Source organism: Ambystoma mexicanum, chromosome 6p (genome assembly GCF_040938575.1).
Source record: "Ambystoma mexicanum isolate Mex_15411 chromosome 6p, UKY_AmexF1_1, whole genome shotgun sequence".
In the NCBI taxonomy this organism is placed as follows: Eukaryota; Metazoa; Chordata; class Amphibia; order Caudata; family Ambystomatidae; genus Ambystoma; species Ambystoma mexicanum.
The window spans coordinates 461,513,167-461,533,864 of record NC_090935.1 but is presented as its reverse complement, the minus strand read 5'-3'; positions in this window follow the sequence as shown (position 1 = coordinate 461,533,864).

The following is a 20,698-nucleotide window of genomic DNA, read 5'->3' as shown; positions in this document are numbered from 1 at the left end:
CACTGGGGCCCCCAAAGTCCCCACTACCTCTACAATCTTGTTCAAGCAGCCTTTTGCCTCTTCCAGAAGGCAACATTTCTTAATTCCTTCTCTTACGACTTCTTCTCAGATTACGGACTTTTACCAGAAAAAATCTGAAGATATTTTCCTAAACTCTTCATCTTCGTCATGGCACTAAGTTAGTATAGCATCTACTAATGTGCTTCTGTCTGATGGGGCTTCAGTTTTTGGGGGTATCCCGTCACTGGTATTCCTCCTGTTCATTCTAATTCCTTACCAGACTCCCCCCACCTGTTGTCTTGTAAGAATGTATTAACTGCCACGCCCACTCTTCTTGGATCCAACACACCAAGTTCTCATTTTAGTTCAATTGAAGAGGCCTTTCAAGAGTCTTCAATGGACCCTTTTCCTTCTAAGGTGAACAAAAGACCTTCACCTTATCCCTTTCCTGAGCATTCATTGGACTATTTTTTGACATTTCAAATGTGTCTCCCTTGGACACTGGCCCTCCTGAAACTCTCTTATCCCTGCATCTACCACAATCTTCTTTGATGGTCCCCAATTTGGGCTCAGCTACTATCACAGTGCTCAACTTTGTCCTTAACTCACACTTTAGACTGTACCACAACAGCATTATTCTCCTAATGTGATGAACTCTAAACTCTCGTTCATAGAGGGGCTGATCTTAAAATACAGTAACAAACAAAAGAAGAGGGTAAATCGGGGCTGCATCGGTCTCATGACGATTTATCTATTAAATTTTTGACTAATGACGCTTTGGAACTATTGGATGAGATAGAATGTAACCCCACGGATTTCACTGTGGACAGTTTTCATTCACCTGAATATAAAAAAAGGAAGACAAATAAATTGATGGGAGTGCAACCTAAAAAATTTCAAAATAAGAAAGCGAAGTATAACAGTAACAGCCACAGCTCCAGAAGAAAATCCTTCAGTACACTGTTAAAATCCCCTCAAGTTGCTCCTCGTGCGGTAACCTTTGATGATGAACTTGAAGTGGGTGGAGCATGAAAAGCCACTTAATTGACTGGTTCCAATCACTTAAAGAAGCCTAAGAAAAACTAGAAAAAGGCTAAGAAAGCTTCAAAGTCCATTACAAAACATTCATTTTTTACCTGGGGCACAAAATCTCCTAAAAAGGTTCTATGGAGGAATGAGATCAGAAAGTCGTTTCAAGTTCTGAGGCCCTTATGAGCCTGTCCCTATACGACTCTGAATTATCAATTTCTGGGCTTAACAACAAAGTAACTCTTTAATGCATCACTTGCGATCTCTGGATAATTATTCACCCAGTACTTGCCCATTGCCCCCTCTCCCTTCCTCCTTTGGTGATAGGATTGATACGGGTGGTACTGCAACTATTAACCCAATTGCTAAGGTTGCAAAAGGGGCAAAACAACATTCAGATGTTACCATGAATACAGATTTATCTTGCTTCTGCATTGGGATTGAATGCAGGTTTAAATGATAGCAGGCCACAGTTTTTAATCAGAGCAATATTCTGAAAATGCTCCATACAGTCTCTTGCCGACAAACAATAATATTGGCAGAAATAGACTTGGTTTATTTCGTGTATGATATCAGAACTGATTTGGTTTTGCTTTATGTGCATTCTGAAACTGTTTGTGACATGGACCTCAAAGAAGCTAATAATTGCTTAAGATGGGGCTTGACTTATTCTTGCCTTTGGATAGAGTTGTTAATTTCACAAAGTCCATGATAACAAAACATCCTTCTGTGATTCCATTTTGCAAAGACTCTTTGTACACAGTATATGTGAAATGGGCCAAGGGTAATGCCAAGAGTTGGCTACTTCTAAAGCATGCATGCAAAGACTAAAAAGCTATTACAGGGTTTGATATATAGCTGTGCCAAGGAACGTGATATGATTTCTTTCGCCACAAAATCTACAAGTGGCTTATTTTTAGAATTTTGGACCCTGGAAACTGTGAAACCCAAATACCAGTATGCCTTTCCTAATCCAGCCATAGTAAGATTGTACCTGATTTTAAAATGTAATAGATGTGATACTATGGACATTTTAGGTGCAAAATTGGGCTTTGAGAAAAGTTTAACAGGCCGATTCATGGAATTAATGTGCGCCGAAAAGTCCTGCGCAGAGGTGCCAAAACGTGCGATTCGCAGTAAAAGTGCGAAAATCGCAGTGCAACTGCGTAAATCGCAGGGAAACCAGCGCACATAGATTCATGGAAGTCCGTGCGCAAGAAAAATATGGGATGTGCGCACAGGTCATCCAACTGCGTGCGCCACGGCCGCTGCGAAATCGCACATAGCGCGGCGCACATCTCAAAAGTAGGCATAACGCGGGGCGTAACACTCGGAATGGGGAACAACGCGTGAAAATATGGGCGTCACGGGGGAAGTACAGGAGGCAAGTGCGCGGAACGCCCACACGTTCGCCTACAACTCGTATTCATGGAATCGAATAGGGCAAACCAGCGCACAGGCAAAGACGTGCACAGGGCCAAACAAGTACGCCACAAGAAAGCAGGCGGTAGTGTCCATGCACCTGAAATAAATGTGCGCCAGAATGTGCGCTAACAAAAAGCACCCATATACAGCTATGATGAATGATCCATACAGTAGCCCTCTAGGACAAATGAGGTGCAAAGGGGTACCGACAAACACGGACACCCACTGGGTGAAAAATAGCGTGTGCGTGTATTACGGGGTTCGCGGGAAGTTCCACACGCGATTGGCCTCGGCACGTGTATTCTGGGGTGCGCAGGAAGTTTCACACGCGAATTTGCAGGGTATGTGTATTTTGGTGTGCGCGTGAAGTTCCACACGCAATTTCAGCAGGGTGCGTGTATTCCAGGGGTGCGTGGGTAGTCTCACACGTGATTCCATCAGGGTACGTGTATTATGGATCTGCGTGAACTTCCACACGCGATACCAGCAGGGTACATGTATTCCAGGGGTGTGCGGGTCGTCACACACGCGATTCCATCAGGGTACGTGTATTATGGGTCCGCGTGAACTTCCACATGCGATACCAGCAGGGTACATGTATTTCGGGGTGCGCGTGAAGTTCCACACGCAATTTCAGCCGGGTACGTGTACTCCGGGTGCGCGGAAAATTCCACACGCGAATCCAGCAGCCTACAATCCAGCAGCCTACGTGTATTTAGGGGGTGCCGGGGAGTCCCACACGTGAATTGGCCATGTGGGTCCTCCCAGCTGTTCCCTCTACACCCTCCACGGCCCCTGCAGGTGGCCCACACCACAGGGGACTACCCTGCACCCCTGCACATGTCCCGCAGGCAGCCCATCCATCATGGCCATGCCCCCCAGCCAACCCACATGTCACCTTGCACTACTGCCCACCAACGCATGTCTCCCAGCACCCCCACCCCCCAGCACTGTAGGGCACCCTCCACCAGGCCACCACTCCTGTCCCCCTGCACCCCCACCCCCCTGCATCCAGGGGCACCCTCCACCAGGCCCCCACTCCTGTCCCCCTGCACCCCCACCCCCCTGCATCCAGGGGCACCCTCCACCAGGCCCCCACTCATGTCCCCCTGCACCCCCACCCCCCAGCACTGTAGGGCACCCTCCACCAGGCCTCCACTCCTGTCCCTCTGCACCCCCACTCCCCTGCATCCAGGGGCTCCCTCCACCAGGCCCCCACTCATGTCCCCTTGCACCCCACCATCCAGCACTGTAGGGCACCCTCCACGAGGCCCCCACTCCTGTCCCCCTGCACCCCCACCCCCCTGCATCCAGGGGCACCCTCCACCAGGCCCCCACTCATGTCCCCCTGCACCCCCACCCCCAGCACTGTAGGGCACCCTCCACCAGGCCCCCACTCCTGTACCCCTGCACCCCCACCCGCCTGCATCCAGGGGCACCCTCCACCAGGCCCCCACTCATGTCCCCCTGCAACCCACCCCCACCACTGTAGGGCACCCTCCACCAGGCCCCCACTCCTGTCCCCCTGCACCCCCACCCCCCTGCATCCAGCGGCAGCCTCCACCAGGCCCCCACTCATGTCCCCCTGCACCCACACACCCCAGCACTGTAGGGCACCCTCCACCAGGCCCCACTCCTGTCCTCCTGCACCCCCACCCCCCTGCATCCAGGGGCACCCTCCACCAGGCCCCCACTCATGCCCCCCTGCACCCCCACCCCCCAACACTATAGGGCACCCTCAACCAGTCCCCCACTCCTGTCCCCCTGCACCCCCGCCCCCCTGCATCCAGGGGCACCCTCCACCAGGCCCGCACTCATGTCCCCCTGCACCCCCACCCCCCAGCACTGTAGGGCACCCTCCACCAGTTCCCCACTCCTGTCCCCCTGCACCCCCACCCCATGCATCCAGGGGCACCCTCCACCAGGCCCCCACTCATGTCCCCCTGCACCCCCACCCCCCAGCACTGTAGGGCACCCTCCACCAGGCCCCCACTCCTGTCCTCCTGCACCCCCACCCCCCTGCATCCAGGAGCACCCTCCACCAGGCCCCCACTCATGTCGCCCTGCACCCCCACCCCCCAGCACTTTAGGGCACCCTCCACCAGGCCCCCAATCCTGTCCCCCTGCACCCCCAACCCCCTGCATCCAGGGGCACCCTCCACCAGGCCCCCACTCATGTCCCCCTGCAACCTCATCCCCCAGCACTGTAGGGCACCCTCCACCAGGCCCCCACTCCTGTCCCCCTGCACCCCCACCCCCCTGCATCCAGCAGCACCTTCCACCAGGCCCCCACTCATGTCCCGCTGCACCCCCCAGCACTGTAGGGCACCCTCCACCAGGCCCCCACTCCTGCCCCCTGCACCCCCACCCCCCTGCATCCAGGGGCTACCTCCACCAGGCCCCCACTCATGTCCCCTTGCACCCCCACCACCCAGCATTGCAGGGCACCCTCCACCAGGCCCCCACTCCTGTCCCCCTGCACCCACACCCCCCAGCACTGTAGGGCACCCTCCACCAGGCCCCCACTCCTGTCCCCCTACACCCCCACCCCCCTGCATCCAAGGGCACCCTCCACCAGGCCCCCACTCATGTCCCCCTGCACCCCCACCCCCCAACACTGTAGGGCACCCTCCACCAGGCCCCCAGTCCCCCTGCACCCCCACCCCCCTACATCCAGGGGCACCCTCCACCAGGCCCCCACTCATGTCCCCCTGCACCCCCAGCCCCCAGCACTGTAGGGCACCCTCCACCAGGCCCCCACTCCTGTCCCCCTGCACCCCCACCCCATGCATCCAGGGGCACCCTCCACCAGGCTCCCACTCATGTCCCCCTGCACCCCCAGCCCCCAGCACTGTAGGGCACCCTCCACCAGGCCCCCACTCCTGTCCCCCTGCACCCCCACCCCATGCATCCAGGGGCACCCTCCACCAGGCCCCCACTCATGTCCCCCTGCACCCCCACCCTCCAGCACTGTAGGGCACCCTCCATCAGGCCCCCACTCCTGTCCTCCTGCACCCCCACCCCCCTGCATCCAGGGGCACCCTCCACCAGGCCCCCACTCATGTTGCCCTGCACCCCCACCCCCAGCACTTTAGGGCACCCTCCACCAGGCCCCCACTCCTGTCCCCCTGCATCCCCACCCCCATGCATCCAGGGGCACCCTCCACCAGGCCCCCACTCATGTCCCCCTGCACCCCCACCCCCCTACATCCAGGGGCACCCTCCACCAGGCCCCCACTCATGTCCCCCTGCACCCCCAGCCCCCAGCACTGTAGGGCACCCTCCACCAGGCCCCCACTCCTGTCCCCCTGCACCCCCACCCCATGCATCCAGGGGCACCCTCCACCAGGCCCCCACTCATGTCCCCCTGCACCCCCACCCCCCAGCACTGTGGGGCACCCTCCACCAGGCCCCCACTCCTGTCCTCCTGCACCCCCACCCCCCTGCATCCAGGGGCACCCTCCACCAGGCCCCCACTCATGTCGCCCTGCACCCCCACCCCCCCAGCACTTTAGGGCACCCTCCACCAGGCCCCCACTCCTGTCCCCCTGCATCCCCACCGCCCTGCATCCAGGGGCACCCTCCACCAGGCCCCCACTCATGTCCCCCTGCAACCCCACCCCCCAGCACTGTAGGGCACCCTCCACCAGGCCCCCACTCCTGTCCTCCTGCACCCCCACCCCCCTGCATCCAGGGGCACCCTCCACCAGGCCCCCACTCATGTCGCCCTGCACCTCCACCCCCCAGCACTTTAGGGCACCCTCCACCAGGCCCCCACTCCTGTCCCCCTGCACCCCCACCCCCCTGCATCCAGGGGCACCCTCCACCAGGCCCCCACTCATGTCCCCCTGCAACCCAACCCCCCAGCACTGTAGGGCACCCTCCACCAGGCCCCCACTCCTGTCCCCCTGCACCCGAACCCCCCAGCCGTGCGATTTGCCTAGGGAATGTGTATTCCAGGGGTGCGCGGGTAGTCTCACACGCGATTCCATCAGGGTACGTGCATTATGGGTCTGCGTGAACTTCCACATGCGATACCAGCAGGGTACGTGTATTTTGGGGTGCGTGGGAAGTTCCACACGTGAATTTGCAGGGTACGTGTATTTCGGTGTGCGCGTGAAGTTCCACACATGACTGGGCCTGTGAGAGTGGGGTACGTGTATTCCAGGGGTGGGCGGGAATATTTACTCGCGACTGGGCCTGGGAGAGCGTGTTACGTGTATTCCTGGGGTGGGCGGGAACATTTACACGGTTGCCTACAACGCGCCAAAAAATAAAAGGTACAATCCTGAAACACGTACGCCAGCATGAAGCAGGTGTAAGTCCGCGCAGCATAAAAGACTGTGCAAACAACAAACAAGCTCAGACGCCAGGATGAATATACCGTTCCTAGCAGCAGTGGCCGTGGGATACCGCAGGAGGAGGAGAAGGATAGTCAGGGCCAGAATCTTCACACCCAGAACCAGCCTATTTGGTATGCCTGATGACCAGGTGTATGGGAGGTACAGGTTTCCACCACACATAATACTCGACCTGGTCAGTGAGTGGGAGGATGACCTCACATCACCCACCCTGTGCTCCCAAGCACTCAGCCCCCTGGAGAAGGTCCTCAATGTACTGCACTTCTTGGCTACCGGATCATTTCAGCAGACAAGTGCCATAGTGGGGGGGTGTCACAGGCCACGCAGTCACGGTGCCTACACCAGGTGTTGGCCATCATCACTGCATGCCCATCAGTCCGCAGGCACATATACCTGCCCAGAACACCTGCAGAAAGGCAGGCTGTCAGCCAGGATTTCTACAGGGTGGCACAATTCCCCAAAGTGCTAGGTGCCATTGATTGCACCCATGTGGCTCTACGTCCCCCCAGGGCATCTGAACACATCTATAGAAACCGCAAGCACTGGCATTCCATCAACGTCTAGGTAGTATGTGATGCCAAGGGAATCATCACCTCATTATATGCCAACTATCCAGGGTCCACCCACGACAGCTTCATTTACAGGATGTCAACCCTAAACCGGGACATGGAAGCTGGGCGGCATGGTGATGCATGGCTGCTCGGTGAGTAGAAATGCCACAGCACACGCATGCATGACAGATACAGAGTAATGCCAATAACCCACTAATGATCCCCATCACCACCTCCCCAGGGGACAGTGCCTACCCTCTGAGCACACACATGATGACGCCAATTCGGAACCCCATCACACCCCCCGAGGTAAGACACAGCCCATATTGCAACACGGGGCATAGTGGAGCACACATTCAGAGTGCTCAAGTCACGCTTTCGCTCCCTTGACCGTTCTGGTGGGCAGCTGTTATACGTTCCCCCAGTAGTGTGCAGGATCATAGTGGCAGCATGTGTCCTGCACAATGTTGCAACACGCCGGGGCCTGGCTTTGGACATGGTGGTGCCCCCACATCCCCAACCACATGCACGCCCGCTGCGCATGGGAGGGGAAAGGGCACGGGGTGAGGCAGCCCGTACGCAGCTGGTGGCTAATTACTTCACATAGAAAGCACACCCCTGTGGAGTGCACACAGCCCTGGCACATACCATCTGACAATCAATGATGACTCAATCTGACAATTCTGATGAACAAAGGGACAGTCAACTGTCAGAACCATAGCAGCCTGAGATTGTTCACCTGGAAGTGTCACAATGTGTGCATCCCTACCTACACAAACACCACCAATGCAGTGTCATCAAAAGACACACTTCAATGCAGCAAAAATGAATACCCACTTGCAAAATACAACATGAGAACAGTGCCATGTCACCCAACCCCTCCCCGGCATGGCCACACAACACACGATGGCATGTCATGCAATGTGAGAGAAAACAAATTAATCCCCACAACATGCCCCAAGTGTCACCAACTACAGTGTCCCTAATGGAAACTGGCCATACATGAAATGCTCACAGTAATGCAGGACCAACAACACACATTACCAAATGCTTACCAATAATACCAATCACCTACACAACCTCCAACCTACCATAAACATGACAGTACGGACTTAAAAAATTGGTAGCCTCACTACCTGATAATGCCAGCACTTCGAACACTTCCAACTATACAGTGTTAGGGCCACGCAAGAGTGTAGGTGCACTGCTTACAACATGGACTCCAGTTCCAAAGTAGACCGCCTTGTGAAGACATGAGAAATGGACCTGCAAATTAGGAGGATGAGATGGATGCAGAGGCACATATCAATACACCATGCAGTGTACAATACAACCACAATATGCACTAGGAATGTATACACAGTATTGACTACAGACTGCCCACACATCATATGGGAGTCCAACGTCACTGTGTAAGTCAATGTCACTTGGGCACACCCTTTGCAAGCCCATGGAAACGGGAAGCAGGAGGGGTGTGTGTCACACAAACCCAAGCATCTGACCCAAATTCAGGACAAGCCTGCATGTGCCCAGCCACAATACAGCGTATGCCCACCGGAGCCACACAAGGCAACAAACTGTCCAAAAAAATCAAGATTCAAAAATAAAAAAAATAAAAAAAATCAAAAATCAAAAATGCCCATGAATGGGCCCGGGGGGGTGGGGGAGGCCACCCAGGAGGTCCGAGGACAGGGTGCACACCAAAACCCACCTGTGTGGATCTTGCGAAAAAAAAAACACCTCCATGGGCCCATGGCCTGCATGGCTACCCTATTGTGGGAGAATCGCTGCTGTCGCTCTCCTCACCCTCTGCAGCTGCATCAGGAGGTGGTGGCACTATGGGAGGCAGCCCACACAAAGCCCTAGTCTGGTCCTCCATGGCAGCAAGCATGTGGGTGTGGAAGGTCTGGTTCTGGAGGATAAGTGTGCGTAGGTCCCCATGCAACAACTCACGGGATGCCCGGACCTCCGCCCTGGTTGCCTGCATCTCAGCTGAGAGCGTACGTGTGAGCCGCTCCAGCTGCTGTTCTGTCCTCATGTTAGCTGAAGCCTCAAGCTCAACCAGAGTTGCCCTGAGCTGACGGAGTTCCACCCTCAGAGCTTCCCTGTGGCCCTTGGACTCAATAGAAATGGCTTCCCGCAGAGTCTCCAGTGCCGCCCGCCTGTCCCTGTTGGACGCCAACATGTCCTCCCTGTGTGACTGGCTAATGGAGTCTGTTGCCTGCTGTAGTTGTTCAATTAGCCTTTCTTGGGGGACAATGGAAGTGGCCACCCTATCCATGGCCTGAGCCATCATCTCAGTTGATGCTGCCTGTTGGTTTGCTATACCGTATATGGATTGCTCCCATGCGGTATTGCCAGGTGGCGTACGGCCACCACGTCGGCGGGCACCACACCTGTCTGGGGCAAGGCGAACTGCGCCTTGCTGTGCCGGCACTGCCTGAGGCTGCAGGACTGCATTCCCCCTCTGATCTGCTGGCCCAGGAACAGGATCATATGTAGTGGAGTGTGACCCTGCATCCGTAACCACCAAAGACGGACCTACCAACACTGACATCCCCATTGAGGGTTCTACCCCTGGTGCAGGTGGGTTGGACAGTACAGAATCCCTCCCAGAAACACTTACCTGCGACGGCACATAGGTCCCATCTTCCGAATAGACACCTGAATAGAACTCAGGGGAGGTGCACCCAGAGACACCCCTTGAGATGACGGCCTGCAGCAAGTGTGGGTTCTCACCCAGCACCACACCACATCCCTCACTGGTGCCCGGTCGGGCCTGAGACCACTCCTGGGTCTGCACCATCTCCACAACCCCAGCAGTATCAAGTGTGTCATCCCCTCCAAAGACATGAAAGAAAAGAAATGGGAACAGGCATTAGCAACATGGAACACAATTAGGGCTGAGAAGCAACAGAAACAGTACTTCATTGACACATGTCCCACATGACTATAACCCTCCCATGCATGCACTGCGTATGAAGGGGAGGTAAATGGCAGACATTGATGACACCAAGATGGAAGACCAACAAATTTGCTGCATGCTGCATAGCAGTGCCATCACACATTGGCCTGTGATTGGCATGTCCAATACACATACATGACACATGCCATCACACATATGGCATGTACCCTAGCCATGTCACACATGTGACAATAGGACTGAGAAATGCCTAGTGAAAGTGGTGGAATGCAGACAATCAACCTGAATGAACACAGAATAACATGCAACTATGTTGTGGCAAGATGACAATTCAAGGGCAACTGGCGTGAAGTTGGGCTGAATGTCTATTGTTGCCAGAAGGGATACTGCAACACCCAAATCCTGGTGTGCAGAATGTATTGGATGAAGCATATGGGTGACCCAAACCACTCAGGCACACACCCCCTCACCTGGCACTCAATCAGAAGCCCTCACACACACACCATGCACATGGATGACACACACATGCATGTGCACTCACCGGACAATGCCTCGTAATCTGGCAGGTCTCCCACGCCTTGGATCTGTTGCTCCGTGACGTAGGTCCCAGCAACATACTCATGTGGAGTGAGTTCTATGTCCTCTGCCGGAGACCCACCTCCAGTCACTAGAGTTGCGGCATGACTTGAGGCCAGCTTTTTCTTTGCCCTCCGCTTAAGGTCATTCCAGCGCTTGTAGCAATCATTAGCTGTGCGCCTCACGAATCCAGGGGCACTTATGAGTTCCGCAATGGTCTGCCAGTGTGCCTGACGTTGTGCAGGTGTGGTCTTGCATCCTGCAGTAATCACCATTTCACTGTCATGTGTGGACACATACTCCACCAGTGCATCAAGTTCGACCTGATTGAAGCTGTGCTTCCTTGGTGGGCCGGATTGTGTAGCCGTGTCTGGAGCATCAGCCTGTACTGGACGAGCACTCTTCCTCTTCCGCTTGGAAGGTGGTGGTGATACTGAGTGTCCTACGCCGCTCTGGACACTAGGGGCAGGAGCCCCAGTGGACTGTGGACTAGGAGTGTGGGAATGAACACTCACCATGGGACTTGGTGCAGGCATTAGCTGAAGTATGATGTAGTCAGGGGGAACGTCAGCAGGATGGACTAGGACCGACACTGTGCTGGCTGGGACACTCAGAGCTGGGGTGGATGGAGCCACAGCTGCCCCTGCAGCCTCCCCACCCTGCCTACTCGAAGCAGCAGATGACATAGCTGCCCCTGATCCACGTGGGCTGGTCACACCAACGTGCACCGCCACACTTGGCCTAGACCTGCTGACCTGGAAGTCAGCCATGGAGTCACCCAGTGCCAGGTCTGGTGCCACAATGGGCTGGTCCAACAAGGGCTGAGCAGGGATGGTGTCAGCCACGTCACCCTCAACCAGGGGGGGGCATGGGTGTCCCTGACTGGTCACCCACACATGGGGGGCTAGGGGCACTCTGCAATTCCTGGCCACGTCCCCTTCCGTATCCACCACGGCCACCTCTTGTGGCTCGCCCACCTTTGCCACCCTTACCGCGTGCTCACCTCCCAACCATGGCACTGATGTTGTTGTGCGTATGGGAGTTGCAGTAAACTATTGTCCTGGACAATTAGGGGTCAAAGGGGTAGGGTACTAGATGGAATTCGTACCCTAGTGCTCTAGCAAGGCTGTATGTGACCCCTGGGGGAAGATGACAGGTCACGTAACGCACAGGCACCCCGAAAAAGGGAGATAATGTGCACGCAACCCCTCCTAGACCAAAAAAAACCTGCACTACGCTGTGGCACCCAGAAACACAAAAATACAAAAATGAAAATGAACACAAAAATACAAAATGAACGTATGCGTGTCACACGCAGCCTAGACTGACCTCTTAAGGGGTAGGCAACACACGGGGCAAGCACAGATGTCAAATACGTGTGCGACTCACCGTCTGCCAGAAATAATCGCGTGAAAAATACGTGCGTGTGCGCGTTGGCAACACCCCCGCCAAAAGAAGAATTGTACGCTGTCTGAGGGGACAGGACAACAGGAGAAGTGAACGCTGTTTGAGGAAACAGGCCCAGGAAAAAGACAATTAGACAAAAAGCTGTCAGAGGTAACAGGGAGTACGAACTTGGAACGTTGTGAAGTAAATCGTGTGTGAACCGACAAGAAGCACAGATTTCACCCACTCGCTCTCCACGAAAAGCATGTACAAGGAAATGGCGTTCTACACGTACCTTTTAAACATGCCCACATGTCCAGCGTCACTTCCGCGTGTACGCGCTGAGGCCCCATCCTCCAATTACATGAGCTGACACTCTTACGTGCAGTCATTGGACGTGTAACATGCACCCGTGTACAGGGAAACACCCGCGCACGCACATCACAGACACGCATACGCGCTGGTGGCCTTTGGGCCAATGAATTTGCGTATGTGTGCTAACACGCTTACGCGCTAAGGCCCTTTCCTCGAATTACACGCAGACGTGCTGGATTTTCACGTGCCAAATCACTCCGTATCAAGCTGGCCACGCGTAAGCACACGGAAGACCACGCTCCTATCCAGAAGGCCGAATTACTGCCCCCCAGAGCCCCGAGCACGCTCCCACCAGCCATCTGCTGCTGCCTGATTGCCTGCTGCCCACGTGCCCTGCCATTTGCCTCCTGCACATCAGCCAGGGGTGCTGTTGCTGTCACCACCCCTGCTGGAACCGAAGACTCCCGACTGGGATTCCATCGCTCCACAGCCCAGCCCCAGGACCCAGTTGCCCACCCATTCCTGCCTCTGGGGTTGTCATGTCAGGCACTGCCAGATCTGGCACCACTGACAACCCCAGGCCAGAGAGGCAGAGGGGCACCAGCTTCACTGCCACCGAAGTTGGTGTCCTGGTGGAGCAAGTCCTGGGGCAGTATGATGCCCTCTTTGGAAGTTTGCGTGCCGACAAGGAAGGACGGACTTGGATCTGGACGGACATCGTGACTGCCATCAACGCGGAGGGGGTGGCAGTCTGCGACTTCCAACATGTCAAGAAGCGCTGGGAGGACTTCAGGTCCAGGACCCTCAACAAGGCCCGGCGCCTCTTGAAGGCAGTGGATGCTAAGGTGCGCCGGGGCCACTTGTCGGACGATCAGATGAGGGTCCTGGAACGCATATTCCCAGCGCTCCATGTCCAGGTCCTTGAGAGACAGACCCGTCTGGAGTCGAGCGGTAAGTGTACATGCATCATGATTGTAAGCTGTGCGTGTGGTGATGTGCCAGTAGTGTGCAGGTTGCACATGTGTTTGTATGGGGCCAAGTATGGGTGGGGGTGTACATGGCCGTGAGGCTAACACATGTGAGGGCTGTCATGTGTGAGACATGGATGGTGCTTGTGTGTGTAGGCTTGCATGCCAAATGCAGTTGTGTGGGCACACATGTTTGGATGAATGTGCATGTAAGTAGGCAAGTTTGTGATGTCACACATGGATGTTGTTTTCAGCTGCATGTATCAGCACTGTGTACATGTGCATGTGTGTGTATTTGACAAGGGTGCAACAGTGATGCAACATGGATGCATGTGACAGCGGGATGTGGAAGCCTGATTGGCAGATGTGACATGGATGCCGATCTGAACACTGCGACAGTTGGCAGAGGTGTACACATGCATGCAAGTGTGGTGGTGTGTGTACATGTGTAGTGCACTACCTGTGTTGCATGTGATGTCTGGCTCACTTTTGCCTGCTCATGCTGTTGTATGTGTATGGATGGTGCTGGCAGTTGCGATATGGCTGTGGTATGGTTCATGTGTGCAAGTTGAAATGACATGTGTGTTGGCGATTGTGATGCCATGTCTGAGGTTTGCCAATGCCACTCATGTAAAACTGTCATGTGTGTATGTGTCCATTTTACAGTGCCCTGATGCCTGTGTTTTATTTCTCCCTGTCTGCAGCGTCAACTGATGAAGAGGGCGGAGAAGGTGCTGTGGAGCACAGCGGCGGGGATCGCACCGCCAGCCGGAGACGCAAGGCCCGGCTCCCCTCCCAGGTTGTGATCTCATCGGGGAGTGAGGAGTCTGGTGCCACGTCCGAGGCCGCAGCTGCTGGGGGGAGGTCCAAGAGGCAGAGGTCGGAGTTGGACTCCTCGGCAGCAGAAGGGGCAGCTGGGACCCCACAGGGCCCAACGGGGGAAGATGGCACAGAGTCATCCAGGTTGGTAGGGGGTTTGGTGGAGGAGGAGGCCGTGCAAGCAACGGGGTCTGGAGGTGGGGATTCCACTGGTGCTAGTGGTGCAGTGCAGGACCAGGGACAGGAGGCAGCACAGACCGCCGCGGAGGTGCCTGTGTGCAATCCTGTCCCTGATCCTGTCACTGCATCATCTTGCACCAGCAGGGATGCCTACGTCCAGACCCGTTTTCAGGCAGGGAATGAGCTCACAACAACTGGCCTTCCTCTGCCTGCGGACATGGCTATCCGGGTCCGGGTTGAGCCTGTCCTGACTGGTGTGGCGTTGCTTCAACGGGTCATGCGAGGTGACCTGCAGTCTTTTTATGAGGAGACTGCACGTCATCTCGAATGGCTCGTTGACTGCGTCGGCCTACTGGGACAGGTCACCCAGGCCGGATTCCTCTGTTTGATGGGGCTTGCTCAGACCCCCTCCTCAACTGAACCCCCTATGCGCCAGTCGTCCTCCGTGCCATATTCCCACCCATTAGTCACCTGGGTGCCCTGTGGAGCTGCCTCTGATGGTGCGGCCAGGCTGGTGGAGGAGGCATCCCTGCCACAGTCAGAAGTCGGACGTCCAGCAGGGGTGGCCACATCAACGACTGCACCCCAGCCGGTGGAGGATGTGCAGGCAGCAGGAGCCAAGGCACGGACACAGGCACAGCAGCAGCAGCAACGAGGTGGGAGCCATGATGGCTCGGGGCCTTCGACATCGGAGGGGCAGGCATCGGGCGGAGGGCAGGAGGACCCAGGATGGGAAGTGTCTTCCGTGTGGCAGCGGTTGGGCCACGCCATAGATGCGGAGCGGCAGCGGGCGGAAGAGGCACGGCTCACGATGGTCAGGGCGGAGAACTCCATGCGGAGGGCCCTGAGGCGGGCCGAGTGCCTCGAGGCAATCCGCAGGGAGTTGGAGGTGAACATGTCGACGGCCCTGCGGACCCTCAGGGCCATGGAGGAGGACCGCCTCCGGGACATTGAGCAGGAGTTCGATGATCCCCTGGCCCGGAACATCCCGAAGTGAGCCGTCGGACTGGCCCGCTGCCCTTGTAAATAGTTCTGTAGTTAGTGTTAGGTTTCCTTTGGTTTTGCATTTTTCTTGGATCTTTTGGACAATGGGCCACATTTTTGTATATATTTTTTTTTATTAGGTAGTGTTATTAGATAGGTTTCATTTCTTCTGTTGGGATCATGGACCCTGGATTGTTTATCTGTATATAGTTGACTGTTGGATTTTCTATTTTTTTTAATGATTTACCCATGGAGCAATGGTTTCGATTTTAATTTTCCATTGGATTTACTTTTGTGAACTGTGACTTTGGACACCTTTCCTTTGGATTATGATTTGTGGTTTTACATTATTTTACGGACATGCTGCGTTCTTTTTTTTAATTCCCATTTTCGTTTGTTTATTTTTGATTCAATTTATGTTGCTTTTAATACATATTTTTTCTTCAATGTTCAATGTGTAGGATCATCTCATTGGTTTCATGCATATCATGATATGGGTTTTGACATTCACTGACACCCATTGTGTGTATGTGAGGGACATGTGTTAATTTACAGACTTACCATTGGGGTTGTATCATGTAATTGCCATTTCTAAGTGGGTGGATGCAATACTCGGGTGGGTGTTTGGCATTTGGAGGCTGCCCATAAGGCCCAGGGATCTAGATTGTGATGACATGTTGGCTGGGGGACATGTGTGGGGGCCCGCTGGCAGGTGCCCCTGACTGGTGGGGAGTGGGGGTGCAGGGGGACATGAGTGGGGGCCTGCTGGAGGGTGCCCCACAGTGCTGGAGGGTGGGGGTGCAGGGGGACATGAGTTGGACTTGAGTGGGGGCCTGGTGGAGGGTGGCCCACAGTGCTGGGGGGTGGGGGTGCAGGGGGACATGAGTTGGACATGAGTGGGAGCCTGGTGGAGGGTGGCCCACAGTGCTGGGGGGTCGGGGTCCAGGGGGACATGAGTGAGGGCCTGGTGGAGGGTGGCCCACAGTGCTGGGGGGTGGGGGTGCTGGGAGACATGAGTGGAGGCCTGGTGGAGGGTGGCCCACAGTGCTGGGGGGTGGGGGTGCAGGGAGACATGAGTGGGGGCCTGGTGGAGGGTGCCCCATAGTGTTGGGGGGTGGGTGTGCAGGGGGACATGAGTAGGGGCCTGGTGGAGGGTGCCCCATAGTGCTGGGGGGTGGGGGTGCAGGGGGACATGAGTTGGACATGAGTGGGGGCCTGGTGGAGGGTGCCCCACAGTGCTGGGGAGTGGGGGTGCAGGGGGACGTGAGTTGGACATGAGTGGGGCCCTGGTGGAGGGTGCCCCACAGTGCTGGGGGGTGGGTGTGCTGGGAGACATGAGTGGGGGCCTGGTGGAGGGTGGCCCACAGTGCTGGGGTGCGGGGGTGCAGGGGGACATGGGTTGGACATGAGTGGGGGCCTGCTGGAGGGTGCCCCACAGTGCTGGGGGGTGGGGGTGCAGGGGGACATGAGTTGGACATGAGTGGGGGCCAGTGGTCGAAGTGTACGAAAAGAAGTAGTGGAACTATGTTCCCTGCTAGCCTGCACCCACCGCCCACAAACCCCATCATCACGTCCACTCCCACACATAATACACACGACCAAACACTTGCACCTGCTGTTTAAGGGAATGTTCAGTGCAGTGCACTGAAAGGGCATGTTTCAACTTCTTCCTACACTTTTATTTTAAAACGAAACCATTCGGGAATGGTTTCTTTTTAAAATAAAAGTATAGGAGCTGTAAAAGGTAATTTTAAAAAGTAGAGGAGCACCGCTCCCGACCGCTCCCGCTCACTTCGACCACTGGTGGGGGCCTGGTGGAGGGTGGCCCACAGTGTTGGGGGGTGGGGGTGCTGGGAGACATGAGTGGGGGCCTGGTGGAGGGTGGCCCACAGTGCTGGGTGGTGGGGGTGCTGGGAGACATGAATGGGGGCCTGGTGGAGGGTGCCCCACAGTGCTGGGGGATGGGGGTGCTGGGAAACATGAGTGGGGGCCTGGTGGAGGGTGGCCCACAGTGCTGGGGGGTGGGGGTGCTGGGAGACATGAGTTGGACATGAGTGGGGGCCTGGTGGAGGGTGCCCCACAGTGCTGGGGGGTGGCGGTGCAGGGGGACATGAGTTGGACATGAGTGGGGGCCTGGTGGAGGGTGCCCCACAGTGCTGGGGGGTGGGGGTGCTGGGAGACATGAGTGGGGGCCTGGTGGAGGGTGGCCCACAGTGCTGGGGGGTGGGGGTGCTGGGAGACATGAGTGGGGGCCTGGTGGAGGGTGGCCCACACTGCTGGGGGGTGGGGGTGCTGGGAGACATGAGTTGGATATGAGTGGGGGCCTGGTGGAGGGTGCCCCACAGTGCTGGGGGGTGGGGGTGCAGGGGGACATGAGTAGGGGCCTGGTGGAGGGTGGCCCACAGTGCTGGGGGGTGGGGGTGCAGGGGGACATGAGTGGGGGCCTTGTGGAGGGTGCCCCTGGATGCTGGGGGGTGGGGGTCCAGGGGGACATGCGTTTGTGGGCAGTAGTGCAAGGTGACATGTGGGTTGGCTGGGGGACATGGACATGGTGGATGGGCTGCCTGCGGGACATGTGCAGGGTAGTCCCCTGTTGTGTGGGCCGCCTGCAGGGGCCGTGGAGGGTGTCGAGTGAACAGCTGGGACCACCCACACGGCCGATTCACGTGTAGGACTGCCCGGCACCCCCGGAATACACGTAGGCTGCTGGATTCGCGTGTGGAATTTCCCTTGCACCTTGGAATACACGTACCCTGCTGAAATCACATGTGAAAATTCACGCGCAACTCGAAATACACGCACCACGGACAATCGCGTGTGGAACTTCCCGTGCACCCCGAAATACACGTGCCCAGGGCAATCGCGTGTGGAACTTCCCGCGCACCTTGGAATACACGTACCCTGCTGAATTCGCGTGTGGAACTTCCCGTGCACCCCGAAATACACGTGCCCAGGGCAATCGCGTGTGGTACTTCCCGCGCACCTTGGAATACACGTACCCTGCTGAAATCGCGTGTGGAACTTCCCGCGCACCCCGAAATACACGCACCACGGACAATCACGTGTGGAACTTCCCGTGCACCTTGGAATACACGTACCCTGCTGAAATCGTGTGTGGAACTTCCCGCGCACCCCGAAATACATGTGTCCAGGGCAATCGCGTGTGGTACTTCCTGTGCACCTTGGAATACACGTACCCTGCTGAATTCGCGTGTGGAAATTCCCGCGCACCCCAAAATACACATACCCAGGGCAATCGCGTGTGGAACTTCCCGCAAACCCCGTAATACACGTACCCTGCTGATATCGCGTGTGGAAGTTCACGCCGACCCATAATACACGTACCCTGATGAATTCGCGTGTCAGACTACACGCGCAACCCTGATATACATGTACACAGGCGAATCGCACTGCTTGGGGGTGGGAGGGTGGTAGAAAGGAGTGGGGGCCTGGTGGAGGGTGCCCCTGGATGATGGGGGGTGAGGGTGCTGGGAGACATGCGTTGTTGATCAGTAGTGCAAGGTGACATGTGGCTTGGCTGGGGGGCATGGCCATGGTGGATGGGCTGCCTGCGGGACATGAGCAGGGGTGCAGGGTAGTCCCCTGTGGTGTGGGCCGGCTGCAGGGGCCATGGAGGGTGTAGAGGGAACACCTGGGAGGACCCACATGCCCAATTCACGTGTAGTGCTCCCCGCGCACCCCTGAAATACACGTGCCCTGATGGAACCGCATGTGATACTTCCCGCACTCCCCTGAAATACACGTACCCTGCTGATTTAGCATGTGATACTTCCCGTGCACCCCTGGAATACACGTGCCCTGATGGAATCGCGTGTGTTACTTCACGCGCACCCCTGATGTACACGTACCCAGGACAATCACGTGTGAAACTTCCCGCGAACCACTGAAATAACCGTTCCCCGCTTGGCATTTGCTGTTTGGCAGCCCTGTGAACTGGTCCAGGGTTAGCGCAGCCCTTTGCGATGAATTGGGAATTTTGATGGCTTTTCCTTGCGCGAGGGCGTTCTTGGGGGCGTAACTGGTGCTGCTGCAGGGTCGCTGCGCCACTCTGCGGCACGGCTGGTTTTGGCGGCTGGAATCCATGAATACGCTGTGCGATGAAATGTTTTATCGCACGCGGCTGGCGCAGTGTATCTCACGGGGACACTGTGCGCCAGCCGCGTTCGCCACTTTTGTGCGAAATTCTATAAATTACCGTGTCAGGCTATGCAGACTATGTGGCATGGAACAAATTGAGACTGCTAAACATTTGATATGTTACTGGGAAAGCCTTTGGAATCTGCGAGCTAATTATTGCCTAAGATATATGAACTCATGTCCATCTGAGGAGATAGAAAACTATGGCAAAGACTGATGGAAGGGAATGATATGAATTTGATTTTCCATATGATGAAATTTTATGAGATAATTTTAATAATTTTAAAGGAGCTATCAGAGGATATAATTGTATGCACATTTTAAATTGATGAAAGAAGAGTGTTAAAAGAATTTTTTGTAAAAGTATGTTTGTATATGTAAAGCCAATGTTGGCTGTGAACATATTATTTATAAATACATAAATAAATAAATAAATAAATAAATAAATAAAGACTCTTTGACTGCAAGTTGAAACATAAACTCTGTAGGCAAACGGCATATCTGTTTCAATCAAGTCACCTCTAAATTGCAACCACAGGATGATTGGTCATGGTTGCCCTTGCCTTAAAGTCTAGCAAAAGCCAACAATTCAAACCACTTTGTAATCTTTAACACTTGTTTTGCTATTATAAATGTATATTCTTGGAACGCCAGGGGTTTTATACACTTGCCAAATCTGGATCCACATATCATAAACCATTGGGATTATCATATTATCCTTTTCCAAGAGGTTTGGTTGAGGGATTCTTGTTTCATCAATGGTTACCCAAACTACTTGCAAAAAACTCTCAAAGGCCTAAGGGGTAGACTGTTTGGAAGCGTGTTAGTCGCCATTAGTAATTATCTTCCTTTATCTGTGCATGTTCTTCATATTGGAATCTCTGGTCTGTTTGCTTTAATAATTACTACCTTGGACAAGACTTGGTGATATGATATGATATGATATTTTATTAATCTCGTGCTCATGCACAGGTGTTTCAGAGCGTGACAAACGAGGCAAGGGAGGGGGAAAAAGGGGAGAAC